The following is a 9,985-nucleotide window of genomic DNA, read 5'->3' as shown; positions in this document are numbered from 1 at the left end:
GGTGGGGGAGTCAGGTGGGGGAATCAGGTGAGGGGTGGTTCCTGGTCTCAAGAAGCAATTTATCCAGGTGGTCAAGGCTAGTTGCAGCCTCCGGCGCCAGCATCCATCGTGACTACATGCCTGGGATTCTTGGTCTCCGGCACTATCTTAGGTGTTTGGGGTTATTTTCTGGTGGTTCCTGGGGATCCTGTGGTGGAGAGAATCCCCTTTGCAGAAAGCTGGTTTTTCCTGAAGGATGTCTTCTCAGCTTTTTGGGTATAGTCGCTGGATGGCTGGTGTTTTTTCAGGAGTTGCTCACCTCAGGGATATAGACCTGAGTGGTAACTGTGGTCTTTGTTAGTTGAGAGGGTTCTCCTCTCACCCAGGGAAGTCCTGAGGGCAGATGCCCTGTTTCTGGCTTTCTTGCTGTAAATTTAATGATCAGCTGCTGTGACTCAGTTGGATATTTGGCACGCAGCAACTGTTTGTGCCTGTGTCTGGAGCACAGCTGAGTGATGGCGGCTCAGTCTCCGCCAGCTGTCTGGTCGCGCAGAAACTGCCTGTGTCTGCCTTTCTGGCCTTTGGGAGCCTGGAAGTCTGCCTAAACTGGGTAATTTTCCCGAGACGTTTTCATGGTGGGAATGTCGGCTAAGTGCTCTGAGATCAGACCAGCCGTTTCTCTCCATGTGTGTTTGCACCGGACAGTGAAACTCATTCGCTGGTGCCCTGGTGCCCACAGTTCTATCTCAGGTGGCAAATCAGGTGCGCAGACAGGCAGGGCTCTGTCCCGGAGCCTGGGTCCCTGGCTCTGGCTCCGGGCTGGCTCCTGGGGCCTCCATGGAACCTGAGTCTTTTCCAGGGGATGCCTGGGTGACCTTAGGTCGGTCCCAATCGTTTCCTGCACCGTGGGGTTATCTCTCGACTGAAAATTCCAGTCTCTGATAGTGTGGTGCGCACGGTTCAGTCTGGGACCATGACCAGAGACACTGGCTTGTGACTCTGGGCTGGGGCTTGGGCTGGGGCTTGGGCTGGCGCCCGCAGCCAAGCATCTGGTGGAACCGGGATCTCTTCCGAGGTTTAGCCGGGTGAGTTAAAAGCTGATTGAATCCCCCACTGTGGGGTATCCTCTCACCTGGGAAACACAATCACTGTGTTTTATGGCCGCGAGTTCTGATTGCTGGTCACTGTGCCGATCCTGCTGTGCTGCTGGTCAGAATGAGAGTCCTCCCGGCCCCGCCATCTTGCCCCCTCTCGTTAATTTCTTAGACTCCATACTTTTAAATGTTCAGTTATATATCAAGGATTGTTTGCATCTTAGTTTCAAAAGTATATGAAATAAGAATATGGCAGTGTGAACTTTATGTGCATATTCTGCTATATTGTTTACTTTCAATTTTATTTTGTTCTAACACATTTCTCATTTTGCCATGTGATGTGGATCTGCAAAGTAAGCTCTGCTTATATTCAATCACTGCGCTTCTTAGCTCCTCTAAATAGCTGCTGTTATTTTTGAGTCATATAATCTATTGTTCTGCCATATCTTGAAAATGTTGAATCTGGATTCTGTAATCTATCTTGTGGGTTATTTCCCCTATATTATGCCACCTGATATTTTATAACATAATTATCTATAACTTCTAGCTAATAAGAGCACTAACTGGATAATAGCTTTATGATCAGCAAATTAAGATTAATAGCTATGTGACTCAGGAAAGTACTTTAAACTAAACTTAATGTCCTCTTCTGTGAAATAAGTTTGTGAAAATGAAATAAGAAATATAAATTGCTCCTCACACTGATGTTGTAATTCTATTAGTTGGTTAACAGTACCAGTGTTATTTTTCAGTGTTTCATTGGCCAGCATTAAGATAGAATTAGAAATTTATAATGTATTCATGATAAGAGATTGGTCAAAAGTATTCAAGTAAGAGGTTAGTATGATAGTTTGAATCACTATCACTGTAATTCTATCCTTATTATAGGGAAACTAAAGAAAGCCAATTTAGTAAAGCACCATGTAATCCATTTCCATTGTGTTTACTCTGAGCTCAGCAGGGAGGATCAATTAATAGCAAATCTTGGGTCATGCTAAATTGAAGTACAACAGATAAAATTTCTTTCTTGGTGAATTTATTGTTTTGAAGATAAAATGATGAGAATATAGTCTATTTTCTGAGAAAACAAGGCTGAGAGATTTTTAAGTTAATAAATAAATATGTAAAAATACATAAACAAAACTTAATCACTTTTACCAAGCCAGTACATTTAGTTATGATGCTGATGAAATCTATGTCATTTCAAACAATATGGTTAGATTTCTGTCACCATGACAAGATATGAGTCACTTGAGAAAAGGAAAGCTTATTTGAGGAACTGATGCATTAGACTATACTGTGGGTATCACTGTGGGTCATTTTCTTGATTAATGATTGTTGTGGGAGTTCTCAGCCCACTGTGAGCAGTTCCACCCCTGAGGTAGGTGGTCCTAGGTTGAATATAAAAGCAAGATGAGCAAGTTACTGAGAGCATATCAGTTGATACCATCCCTTCATGGCCTCTGGTTCACTCCCTATCTCCAAGTTTCTCTTTAAGTTCCCATCCTGACTGTTCTCACTGTTAGACTGTGACCTGGAAGTTGTAAAATTGAATATACTATTTCCTCCTCAAGTAGTTTTGGGTCATTATCCTTTATGACAACAACAGAAAACAAATTAGGACATGTAACAATGATAGTAATTAAAAATATGAGTAACAAATTAGCTAACACTTGGCACTGTACATATGCACAGCAATTGTTCAAAAATACTACCTTTTACTTGAGAAGACAAGAAGTTCATTTAATTTTCAGGAATGTTGAAATCAGATTACTGACTAGATTGAAACATTTGTTGTAGTTCAGCATTATGTCGTGTACTTAAAATGCTAGCAGTCAAGAGACTGAAACAAGAACATCAAGAGTAGGAAGCCAGCTTTGTCTACATATCGGGAATCTTTCTAAATGAAAAACTCTATGTAAATTGAGTTTGCATAAAAGGAAAGGATATACATTGGACATTGTTGGCATATACTGATAGTGCACAGGGATAAGCTCAAATCTGAGGCTATCTTGGGATGTACACTAAAATTATTTTTTCTTTAGAGAGTGAGATAGATAGACAGAGACAGAGGAAGAGAAAGAGAGACAGAGAGAAAGAATAGTTAATATAAACATTGAAAAAAGGAAAATTATAATCATAGTTCAAGAAAGTTCTCACCCTATTTTGTAAATATGTATTTTCCCCCACATAAGGGCATGACTTAGTTTTATATTATTTTTTATTTTTTTATATTACTTACAGGATAATTACTTTGTATCCCAGCCATAGTACCGTCCTTCATTCCCTCCAATCCCACCCTCCCTTCCTCAACTCCTCCCTGCCACTTTCCAAGTCCACTGATAGGGGAGGTCCTCCTCCCCTTCCATCTGACCCTAGCTTGTCAGGTATCTTCAGGCCTGGCTGCAATGTCCTCCTCTGGAACTTGTGATAGGCATAGCTTCTCAACAATTCTTAACTTCAGATGCAATCTCACATGTTCTGCAGAATGTTTACATCAATAATTGTACCACCTCTAAAATTTTCAACTTTAAAACCGCCTATTCTTTGGCTTACAACTTTTTTTTTCCAGATGAATAAGTCCCTTTGAGATTCTTCCATTACTGTTCAGCTTTTCTAGGAGATATATTCTGTTGAAATTACCATCATGACAGCACATCCTTCTTTATACAGCACTGTCCCACAACTAATAATAGTAAATCTTGTGACACTTAACATATGAAAACTCTTTCTCTTAAAATTTCCATGAACCAACAGTATTAACCTTATTAATATTAGTGTTATAAACACTAGCAACAGCAATAACCATATTACTATCCCTATCCATACATATACACAAGCACTAAACAGAACTTGAAAAATAAGTCAGTTTACAAACCTATCTTTCAGAGTCTGTATCCATGTATAATAGACACACTGAGTACTGACCCTTACTATAAACTTATTAATCCTATGTAGTCAAATTATTTTCTCACTATCTGAAATGTCTTCAGTATCTTTGTTCCTATCCCAAGACTTTCAAATCTTTTCTGTTTCCAGTTTCACTCCATGAAACTGGCTTTTTATTTCATTGATAGAAAACCTGTGGAATAACAACCAATTTTCTATAGCAAAATCCACAACTTCAACACAGTTCTAAATTATGTTACACTCCCACCTCCACTTAAAAACAATTATATTTATTTCTATATTATCTTCTCCAAATCAATTGTATACTAGATCAAATTGCCACACGTTAGACTCCAATATTTGTTATTGTTCTTATTCATGTTTTCTCCTTCCCTCTCTCCATATTTTCCTATATGCCTCTTTTTATTTCCAGATATAAAGATGTACTTTTTTATTAATTACACTTCATACATTTTGCATCCTCCCATAAGCTCCTCCTTCTTCCCTCCCCATCCCACCATCCGTCTCCCTTCTTCATGCATGCCCCTCCCCAAGTCCACTGATAGGGGAGGTCCTCTTCTCATTCCTTCTAATCTTAGTCTATCAGTTCTCATCAGAAGTGGCTGCATTATCATCATCTGTGGCCTGGTAAGGTTGGTCCCCCATCAGGGGGAGATGATCAAAGAGTAGGCCAATCACTTTATGTCAGACTGAGTCACTCTTCCCATTACTATGTTACCCATTTGTACACTAAACTGCCATGGGCTATATCTGTGCAGGGGTTATAGGTTATCTCTATGAATAGTCTTTGGTTGGAGTATAATTCCTCTCCTTGTGGGGTTCAATCCTCTTCAGCTCTTACTATTTCCCAATTCTTACATAAAATTCCATGCACTCTGCCTAGCAGTTGGTAATCAGGCTCAGCATGTGCTTTGATAGTCTGCAGGGCAGAGGCTTTCAGAGGCCCTCTGTGACAGGTTCCTAGGTTGTTTCCTGTTTTCTTCTTCTTCTGTTGTCCATCCTCTGTGCTTTTTAGGATTGGGATTGAGCGTTTTAGTCAGGGTCCTCTCTCTTGCTTAATTTCTTTAGATGTACAGGTTTTAGTAGGTTTATCCTATGTTGTATGTCTATATGAGTGAGTATATACCATATGTGTCTTTTTGCTTCTGGGACAGCTCACTCAGGATGATCCTTTCAAGGTCCCACCATTTACCTGCAAATTTCATGATTTCCTTATTTTTCATTGCTGAGTAATACTACATTGTGTAGATGTACCACAATTTCTGTATCCATTCTTCACTGGAGGGACATTTGGGCTGTTTCCACTTTCTGGCTATTACAAATAAAGCTGCTACAAACATGGTTGACCAAATGTCCTTATAGTATACTTGAGCCTCTTTTGGATATATGCCTAGGAGTGGTATGCCTGGATCTTGAGGAAGCGATATTCCTAGTTGTCTGAGAAAGGACCAGATTGATTTCCAGAGTGCTTATACAAGTTTACATTCCCACCAGCAGTGGAGAAGGTTTCCACTTTCTCCACAACCTCTCCAGAATGTGATGTCACTTGAGTTTTTCATCTCGGCCATTCTGACGGGTGTAAGGTGAAATCACAGGGCCGTTTTGATTTGCATTTCCCTAATGGCTAATGAGGATGAGCATTTCTTTAAGTGTTTCTCTGCCATTCAATATTCCTCTATCAAGAATTCTCTGTTTAGCTCTGTTCCCCATTTTTTAAGTAGATTACGTGGTTTGCTGCTTTTCAGCTTCTTTAGTTCTTTATATATACTGGATATTAGTCTTCTGTCAGGTAAAGGGTTGGTGAAGATTCTTTCCCAATCTGTAGACTGTCGTTTTGCTTTGATTATGGTGTCCTTTGCTTAACAGAAGCTTTTCAGTTTCAGGAGGTCCCATTTATTGATTGTTGCTTTTAGAGCCTTTGCTGTTAGTGTTCTGTTCAGGAAGTTTTCTCCTGTACCAATGAGTTCTAGGGTATTCTCCACTTTTTTTTTCTAGTCGATTTAATGTGTCTGTTTTTATGTTGAGGTCTTTGATCCACTTGGACTTCAGTTTTGTGCAGGGTGATAGGTATGGATCTATTTTCAGTTTTCTACATGTAGAAATCCAGTTGGACCAGCACCATTTGTTGAAGATGCTATCATTTTCCATTGTATGGTTTTGGCATCTTTGTCAAAGATCAGGTGTCCATCAGTGTGTGGGTTTATTTCTGGGTCTTCTCTTCGGTTCCTTTGATCCACCATTCTGTTTCTATGCCAGTATCAAGCAGTTTTTAAGACTGTTGCTTTATAGTACAGCTTGATATCAGGGATGGAGATACCTCCAGAAGATCTTTTATTGTAGAGGATTCTTTTAGCAATTCTGGGTTCCTTGTTATTCCATATGAAGTTAAGAATTTTTCTTTCCAGGTCTGTAAAGAATTGTGTTGGCAATTTGATGGGAATTGCATTGAATCTGTAGATTGCTTTTGGTAAGATGGTCATATTTTTTGTTTTGTTTTATTTCTTACTTATCAGTTACATTTTATTAACTCTATTTCACAGCTGTATCCTGTTCCCTCATTCCCTCCCAATCCCACCCTCCCTCCTTCATCTCCACCCTGCCCCTTTCCAAGTCCACTGATGGGGGGGAACCTCCTCCTCATTCATCTGACCCTGTTTTATCAGATATTTTCAGGACTGGCTGCAAAGTCCTCCTCTGTGGCCTAACTGGACTGCTCCTACCTTGTGGGGTGGGGAGGCCAAAGAGCCAGCCATTGAGTTCCTGTTAGAAAAATTCCTTGTTGTCCTTACTATGGGAAACCGAATGGTTAATTAGCTACCACGGGCTACATCCAAGCAGAGATTCTAGGTTATATCCATACATGGTCTTTGGTTGAATGTCAGTCTCAGAAAAGTCTCTGTGCCCAGATATATTTGGTCCTTGTGGAGCTCCTATCCTTTCCCCATCATACTAAATCCCCTTCTTTCATATGATTCCCTGTACTCTCATGAAGGTTTGGTTATGAGTCTTAGTATCTGCTTTGAAAACACTGCTAGGTAGAGTCTTTCAGATGACTTCTGCAGTAGAATCCTGTCATATGTTCAATGCACATCCCATTTGTCTTTGTAAATGAAGATTGATCATCTTACTCCGTGCCCACTCTCTTGATTATCTTTTTTAGGTGTATAGATTTCATTATGTTTATCATATCTTATAGGTCTATATAAGCAAGTATATACCGTGTTTATCTTTCTACTTCTGGGATATTTCACTCAGAATGATCTTTTCTAGATCCCACCATTTGCCTGCAAATTTCATCATTTCCTCCTTTTTGATTGCTGAATAGCATTCCATTGTGTAAAAATACCACAATTTCTGTATCCATTCCTCCTTTGATGGATATCTGGGTTGTTTCCAGGTTCTGGCTATTACAAATAAAGCTGCTATAAACATGGTTGAGCAAGTATCGCTTTTGTGTACTTGAGCAAAATTTGGATATATACCTAGCAGTGGTATAGCTAGGTCTTGAGGAAGCACTATTCCTAATTGTCTGTGAAAGCGCCAGATAGATTTCAAAGGGGTTGTACAAGTTTACATTCCCACCAGCAGTGGAGGAGGGTTCCCCTTTCTCCACAACCTCTCCAGCATGTGTTGTCACTTGAGTTTTTCATCTTGGCCATTCTGATGGGTGTAAGGTGAAATCTTAGGGTCATTTTGATTTGCATTTCCCTATTGGCTAATGAGGATGAGCATTTCTTTAAGTGTTTCTCTGCCATTCAATATTCCTCTATCAAGAATTCTCTGTTTAGCTCTGTTCCCCAGTTTTTAAGTGGATTACTTGGTTTGCTGCTTTTCAGCTTCTTTAGTTCTTTAGTATATACTGGATATTAGTTCTCTGTCAGATAAAGGGTTAGTGAAGATTCTTTCCCAATCTGTAGGCAGTCGTTTTGAAGATGCTGTCTTTTTCTAATTGAATGGTTTTGGCTTCTTTGTCAAAAATCAAGTATTCATAGGTGTGTGGGTTTATTTCTGGGTCTTCTATTCAGTTCCATTGATCCTCCTTTCTGTTTTTATGCCAGTACCATGCAGTTTTTATTACTATTGTTCTGTACTACAGCTTGATATTGGGGATGGAGATACCTCCATATGATCTGTTGTTGTACAGGATTGTTTTGGAGATTCTGGGTTTTTTGTTTCTCCATATGAAGCTGAGAATATTTTTTCAAGTTCTGTAAAGAACTGAGTTGTTATTTTGATGGGAATTTCAATGAACCTGTAGAGAATTCCTAGAATTCAATGAAAATGAAGGCACAACATACCCAAATTCATGGGACGCATTAAAAGCAGTGCTCATAGGAAAATTTATAGCACTAAGTGCCCTCAAGAAGAAATTTGTAACATTACATACAAGCACCTTAATGGCCCAACTGAAAACCCTAGAAAAAAAGAAGCAGATACACCCAAGAGGAGCAGATGGATGGAAATAATCAAACTCAGGGCTGAAATCGATCAATTAGAAACAAATAAAACTATCCAAAGAATCAATGAAACAAAAAGCTGGTTCTTTGAGAAAATCAACAAGATAGACAAACACTTAGCCAAACTAACTAAAAAGCAGAGAGAATCTATCCAAATCAGCAAAATCAGAAATGAAAAGGGTGACATAACCACAGACACTGAGGAAATTCAAACAATCATTAGGTCATACAACAAAAGCCTATGTGCCACAAAATTTGAAAACCTAAATGAAATGGATAAATTTCTTGATATTGATTTTATGGAAAATTCAATCTTCCAATATTAAGTCAAGATCAGGTAGAAAGACAGAATAGCCCTATATCCCCCAAGGAAATTGAAGCAGTCATTAATAGTCTCCCCTCCAAAAAAAGCCCTGGAAGTTTTCTTTTTTTGTTGGGTCTTTGTGTGGTTTAGGTATCAGGGTGACTGTCGCTTCATAGAATGAGTTTGGTATTGTTCCTTCTGTTTCTGTTTTGTGGAATAGTTTGAAGAGAATTGGAGTTAGCTCTTCTTTGAAGGTCTGGTAGAATTCTGTGCTGAAGCCATCTGGTCCAGGGCTTTATTTGGATGGGAGACTTTTGATACCTGCTTCTATTTCCTTGTGGCCCAGTGCAACAGACTGCAGACCAAAGACCTGCAAGTCTGTGAGAATTTCCCCAGGCAAAGCCTAGGTGACCCAAGACAGCATGGTTTCCTTCCTTCCCTCTTGGGCCCTCTCTGGACAGGGATTCTCAGACTCTGTTGCACTGGGCCATGCATCTTGTCTGTACTGGTGAGCTGGGCATGCAGCTGCTTGCAGTGCTGGTGGAGGGAGCTCAGTTGTGATGGCAACCGGTACCCATGGTCTGAGAGACTCCTTCCAGGGAAAGACTGGGTAACCCGTGATCAGTCTCACAACTTTCCTTCCCTGTGGGGTTTTCTTGCGACTGGTACTCCCAGTCTCTGGCACCCTTGTGTCCACTGATCAGGCTGGGAAAGTGATCGGGACACACGGGCGTGTGGCTCCGGCCCTGAGACCCAATGCCCACGTTACTTGGGAGCTTTTCCGGGTTCTGGCTGGGCGGCCCCAGAGTGGACCCAACTGATTCCCACGCAGTGGGAGCCTCCTCTCACCTGGGAAACACGATCTCTGTAGTTTTAGGGCCTAGAGTTCAGTCTCCTGGTTGCTGCATGGAGAATGCTGTCTCGCTTCTCAGACACAGTGCTCTCCCGGCGCAGCCATCTTGACCCCCGGTGGATGGTTTAAAAGCCATGTAATTCTCTTAATAAAATTTTAAAATGTAAAGTGCATAAATAAAGAGCATATTAGTTACTGAAAATGCAAAAGACTTGAACATATTACCATATTCTTAATGGTAATAAAAATGCTGCAGTTACTATAGAAACAATGACATTTCATTAGAAAATTAAGAATACCATAATATATCATTCTTATTATCATATAATCAAATCCAAAGTGTTTCAAAAGCATCATATATACCTTAAAATTCACAGTACAAAAACTT

The sequence above is a fragment of the Meriones unguiculatus genome, chromosome X (assembly GCF_030254825.1).
Source record: "Meriones unguiculatus strain TT.TT164.6M chromosome X, Bangor_MerUng_6.1, whole genome shotgun sequence".
Taxonomy (NCBI): domain Eukaryota; kingdom Metazoa; phylum Chordata; class Mammalia; order Rodentia; family Muridae; genus Meriones; species Meriones unguiculatus.
This window is presented reverse-complemented; position numbering follows the sequence as displayed.